The 5,925-nt window shown below is 49.4% G+C and overlaps 1 long non-coding RNA gene across 1 annotated transcript in view; it reads right to left on the bottom strand.

Annotated features, from left to right (window-relative positions):
* Positions 1–2,849: 2,849 nt before the first annotated feature.
* LOC106727721 overlaps positions 2,850–5,925 on the bottom strand; it is a 4,408-nt gene continuing 1,332 nt past the window's right edge. Inside the window, exon 3 of the long non-coding RNA XR_001363957.1 lies at positions 2,850–5,668. This is a non-coding gene — a long non-coding RNA (uncharacterized LOC106727721). The remainder of the gene's footprint in view (positions 5,669–5,925) is intronic.

Consider the following 5,925-nt stretch of genomic DNA (forward strand, 5'->3'; position numbering starts at 1 on the left):
CTTGACCGGAATCGAACCTGGGACCTTTCAGTCCGCAGGCCGACGCTCTATCCACTGAGCCAAACCGGTCCCGGCCCATCTGGGCATTCTTAAAGAGGACACGTCACAAAGGGGCAGTGTAACCAAAATGAAAACAGCAAAAGGATGACAGTGATAACAAGGTAAAATTGGAGGAGAGGGGGATCAAGGGACAATGGAATTATAACTCTAACAGCTCCATTTTTACAAGGTGACTGAGTTCTTGCATTTATTACATACTTCCGTGTTAACCTTTTAAAGGCTATATTTGAGGGGGGTTAGAAAAAGGGGAGGGGCAGTCATTGCCAAACAAGAAGGCCTAGTCCTTCCTGCCCACAAGCTCCCCATCTGTTTAGCACCAGCCTGCCTTGCCACCTCCTTCATCCCCTCCCTGCTACAAAACCAGCCACTTGGTTACTACCTCCAAGATGCTGGAAGCCCCCTTGAATCCCTGAGGAGATTAAGACCCTAGGAAATTAGTTTATTACACCCCCACTTCATGGGGGTAACAGATGGCTGCAGGAGCTAAGGCACAGAGGTAGAGCTGAGCACGGTGAGTTAGGCGAGGGAAAGACAGAGCAGGCCAAGAGGTAGGCGACCACTACCCCATTGAGTGACCACTGCATGCCAGACTCTGGTCTAGGAACTTTGCATACTTTTCCTTTTTTAAAAAAATATTTTTATTTTATTTTATTGATTTCAGAGAGAGGAAGGGAGAGGGAGATAGACATAGAAACATCAATGAGAATCATCAATTGGCTGCCTCCTGCACGCCCCCTACTGGGGATGTGCCTCCTGGTTCAGGTCAACACTCAACCACTGAGTGACACAGGCCAGGCACTTTTCCTTTTTTATTTTATCTTATTTTATTTTATTTTTCAATTAGCAATAATTGTGCCTCAGATAAACCTCATTGGCTGCAATACTGCCACTGTTCAAAACTCACTTTTCCTTTTTTAATACACAGCTGAATCCAAGAACTATAGTTCTTCTAAAAGGAAGAAACCAAAGCACAGAAAGGTTAGGTAATTTACCCAAGGTTACCCAGCTAGAAATTGGCCAACCATGGCTTTGAACAAATGTTTCAATGGCCATGAAACCCAAACACACACAGAAACAGAGAACTGAAAACATACAGATTGTCTTATGTTTCTTCAACAATCTTTGAAACTTTTTTTTAAAATATATTTTTATTTATTTCAGAAAGGAGGGGAGAGAGAGAGGTAGAAACATCAATGATGAGAGAGAATCATTGATTGGCTGCCTCCTGCACACCCCCTACTGGGGATTGAGCCTGCAACCCGGGCATATGCCCTTGATCAGAATCGAACATAGGACCCTTCAGTCCACAGGCTGATGCTCTATCCACTGAGCAATTAGCTAGGGCAATCTTTGAAACTTCTTTAACATTTCCCCAATATCTCCTGGGCCCCCTACCCAAGAAGTAAATTGTCACTTGATTATCTGATAAAGGATATGAAACTGGCACACCTTTTTCCTCTGTAGCACCCTTCATCTTTTATGTTTGCCAGAGAAGGTGTTGAACAAATGGGAAGGAGAGGTGGGGCAGGGAAGAATGAAGGAAGAGGCCGAGCTTTTCAGGGTCACATCAGGTTCTGGCCCTATCCCAATCATGTCTCCTTTAGGTGGGAACTCCAGTCTCCACCCCCAGCGCTGGCCTCAGGAAGCCTTCCTCCATTAATGACCATTTGCTTTCCTGGCATTCTTACCTCTGCAGCCGTTTCTCTCCACAAGATCACAGCCCAGGACCTAGTGCACTGGGGGATTCGCTGCAGAAAACATTCAAACATTTGTACAGTGAACATTCATATATGGAGTGCCGGCTACATGCAAGGCGCCACTCCACTCTAGGCTCTGAGTATACAGCCCCGAGTGAGATGGACAAGGACCTGCCCTCGTGGAGTGCACATCCTAGTGGGGAGTGGGGAGAGACAGGCAAGGACTAAAGACGCTAATTTCAGATGGTGATACATGCAGACACGTGTGCTGGAGAGTGATGGGGGGAAGGGAACGACTTCAGATAGAAGGGACACTCAGGAAGGCCTCCCCAATTGGTAGCACTAGAACCAAGGTTTAAGTGACAAGGAGTCAAGTAGGCATTCTAGACAGGACCGACGGCCTGGGACCTATCTACTTCCCCCTACTGGTCCCCCCACCTGGATCAGGTTGCACCTGCTGTCACTGCTTTTCCTCAGAGCTGTCTCCCCCACCAGGCAGCCCTGAGCCCAGGAGCTGGTTTTGCTCATCTAAGCTCTGTAGCACCCAGCGCCACGCCTGGCACACTAGGCAGTCAGGAAATCCTGCAGGAATTTAGGAATGTGTGAGGGAATGGTTAAATATGGGAACCAGACATTCACCCCTGGGGTCCTTAAGCCCTCGGGAGTTCTGTTGATACTGAGGTGAACATTCTTGGCAAGGTCTGAGTAGTATTGAACTCGCAGGCCTTTGGGAGGGGGGGAGGGGACTTCTTGGAGGAGCAAAACAGAGGCTAGGGGTGGGGATGACACTGGGGAGAGAGGCCCACCTCGAAGCCTGGCAGGCTGGAACCCTGGGCTGAGAGTCATCATGAGTTCTGCCCCTCACTAGTAGATGGCTTGGCAAAGCCACTCTCACCCCCCAAGCACCACCCCCCAAGCCTGTTTCCTCAGCATGTGATGAGGGGCTTAGATGATTCGAGGTCCCTTCCTCATGACAGTCCATGTTGTGCAGTAGGGAAGGGAGGGAATTGATGGAGCTTCCCTAGGAGGTGGCTGAGGACATCCTATTTTTTAATATATGTTTTTATTTATTTATTTGTTTATTTATTTATTTTAGAGCGAGAGAAACATTGAAACATCTATGCAAGAGACATTGATTAATTGCCTCCCATACAAACCCAACCAGGGACTGAACCCAAAACCTGGGCATGTGCCCTGACCAGGAATCCAACTGGCAACCTTTCGGTGCACGGGATGACACATCATCAACTGAACCACACCGACCAGGGCACTGCGAACATCCCTGCCTCTGCCGCACAGCATCCTAACCCAAGTGCTTGTCTGAGTGGACGAATGATAGGGAGAGAGAGGCGGGGTGGGGGAGTGGATTCCAAGGAGCAGCTGTTAGCTTCTGAATCACAAAGATCCATTTTTCAAATCCCAGCTTTGTTTCATCAACAATAAGATGGAGAAAACACAACCTACCTCTTAGAATTGGGGGCGGGAGGAATGTGTGGGCCCCATAGGTACCCTCCTCCCCTCCCAAGGGCCCCTTCAGAGGCAACCCTTCCAAAACCAAGTCCCAGCCCCCAGCCACGGCTGGGAAGCGGCAGATGCTGCGCCCTGGTGGCTATGCGCGCCACTGCCTGGCTCCTGAGGAAAAGGAGAGGCGAGCCTGAAGTCCTACAGGTTCCTTCGCCTCCTGCAGTCCTTTCAGACAGGGCCTTGTACAGTTTGGGGTTGGGAATGGCAACTCTGCCCTCTTCAAGTTTGTTTGTTTGTTGTGGAGGTGAGATCAGATTTGAATGAACATTATTTGAGCAGAAAAATCTAATTTTAATTCTATTTCTCACACTTTTACTGAGGACCTGGCAGGGAAGACGGAGGTAGGAGGAGGCTGCAGGGCAGGAAGGTAATGAAGAGCTCAGTTTGCAGCCATGTTGCAGTGTTTGTGGGGAAAGACCCACGTGGGCACGGGTGTCCAGCATCCATTTGCATGGGGTGGCCTTGGCTGGAGGAGGGGACTTGGGTGGTCGGTAAGAAACAGCAACAAGGAGCCCCGAGAGGGTGGAAATGCCTGGGGAGCAATGGCAAGGGGGCAGGGACAACCCAGTTAGAGAGATGCAGGGAGATGAGGAAGGGGGAGAGCTGGCCCACACTCTGAAGGGAACAGGATGCCTGGCCAGTTACCCCAGCTGATGGGCTCCTCGCAGCATCCACAACAGGAACCAATCCCCAGTGACCTTAACAGTTGGATCCAGTCTTCAGCATTTGAGAGCTGTCACCAATGTTGCCTTGCATACATTGAGAGCCTATAGCTTCAAAGAGTGGTTCCCAAATTTGTGAACACATCAGAATAATGTGGGGGACTTGACAAGACACAGATTGCTGGGCCCACTTCCAGAATTTCTGTCAGCCAAGTCAGTCCCCGGTGGAGAATGAGCATTTCCAACAAGTTCCCAGGTGAGACTGATGCTGCCGGCCCTGGGACCACACTCTGAGGCCCACCGGCTGGGAAGATGAGTTCCAACCCTGACTTTAACATCTCCCAGTGAGCACTTGGGCAAGTTGCTTATCTCTCCCAGCCTCAATCTCTTCCTCTGGAAAGTCGGATGATAATACTTATTTCATAGGGTTATTATGAAAACAAAGTAAGTGAGGTACTCAGCAAAGGGCTTGGCATATACAAATCCTCTATACCTGGTAGCTATTATGATGGTAATAAATTAGTTTATCTCAACCAATAACAAAAAACACTGGCCCAGGAAGTCAGTTGTGGAATATCTTCCTCAGATAACATACAAAGTGACCACCCACTGCTTTCTCACAAAGTGGATGGGAATAAGGATCCATCCATAATAAAGATATAAAACTGCCAGCCAGGAGCACAGGGCCCCCTTAATGCCTAGGGAGGAAGAAGAAGAAACCTGAGGACTTTGGGAATTCAGCCTCAGCAGCCTCAGTTTCTTCAGACACAAAATTGGAAAAATAACACCTTTCGTTGTTGAAAGAAATCGTAGGGATTTGCTGGCACACCAGTGGGCACTCAATAATGGCAAGGAAGTTTTGAAGCCAAGTTCTTAGTTGAGTCTAACTAGTTTTTTGTTATTGTTTTTGTTGTTGTTTGGGGAGGGGGGTGTTTTGATTTTATTTTAGTTTCATTCTTTTCCTTGAGTCTAACTACTTTTATGGATCCAGTCTAGCTGGCCATGAAACTTGCTCTCCAGCACACAAACTCTTATGTTTTAGCCCCAAGATCCAGAGCACACTGGGAGTGAGGGGAGTGTGGGCCGGGCATTCCGCAGGCCCATATATACCTCTTTAACCGTCATCATATGTAACTCCCATAGTTCTTAGAGCCTCCGAGTCACAACTCAAAAAGAAAAATGTAGCTCAGGTGTTATGGGTGCCTTCCTATCCTCTCTCACCACCAGAAGATTCTAGAAACTGCTTTGCAGACTCTCTGCAGGGACTTAGAAGGCAAGGGCGAGAAAAGAGTGGTGAGGAATTGGATTTCATCTGTTGGTAGTGGCAGTTGAAATCCTGAAAAATATATTCGCTGCTTCTCCCTCAGCCTCTCTCCTTCAGCCATCAAGTCCAGTAGCAGAACGCTTCTCAAACTTGAACGTGCGTGTGCCTTCCAGGGGAGTTTTGTTAACAGATTCGGATTCAGCAGGTCTGAGACCCATGTTCCTGCGTTTTTAACATGCTCCTCGGTGACGCCAGTGCTGCTGGTCAGTATCACGCCGTGAGCAGCAAGGCTGCGGCAAGCTGTCCCACCCGAGCTCTTCTAGACACGGGCACCTGCAGCCCTCACTATGCTGGCTGTTGTAGGAGAGTCTCCTCCCCACGGCACAGTCACCCCCGCTGACCCAGCTCTGTTGCGAGTCATAGACGTGCAGACTTTGGAAGTGAACGCTTTTGTTGTGTAACTGGGGAAAGGAGGGGGGGGGGGGGGGGGGGGGGGGGGGGGGGAAGAGAGAGAGAGAGAGAGAGAGAGAGAGAGAGAGAAGGGTCAGAGAGAAGGGAGCGAAGTTTGAGAAAACAGAACGGTATCTCTGTCCAACAAGGTCTCCCCAACCTGCTGTGAAAACTACTGTGACGAAAAGAACCCGATGGGCTGTCCACGAGGCCAGGGTGGACGCGGCGAGGGCAGGGCTGCTGCAGGCACAGCGGGCGCAGGCTGCCA

The sequence above is a fragment of the Myotis brandtii genome, unplaced genomic scaffold (assembly GCF_000412655.1).
Source record: "Myotis brandtii unplaced genomic scaffold, ASM41265v1 scaffold469, whole genome shotgun sequence".
In the NCBI taxonomy this organism is placed as follows: domain Eukaryota; kingdom Metazoa; phylum Chordata; class Mammalia; order Chiroptera; family Vespertilionidae; genus Myotis; species Myotis brandtii.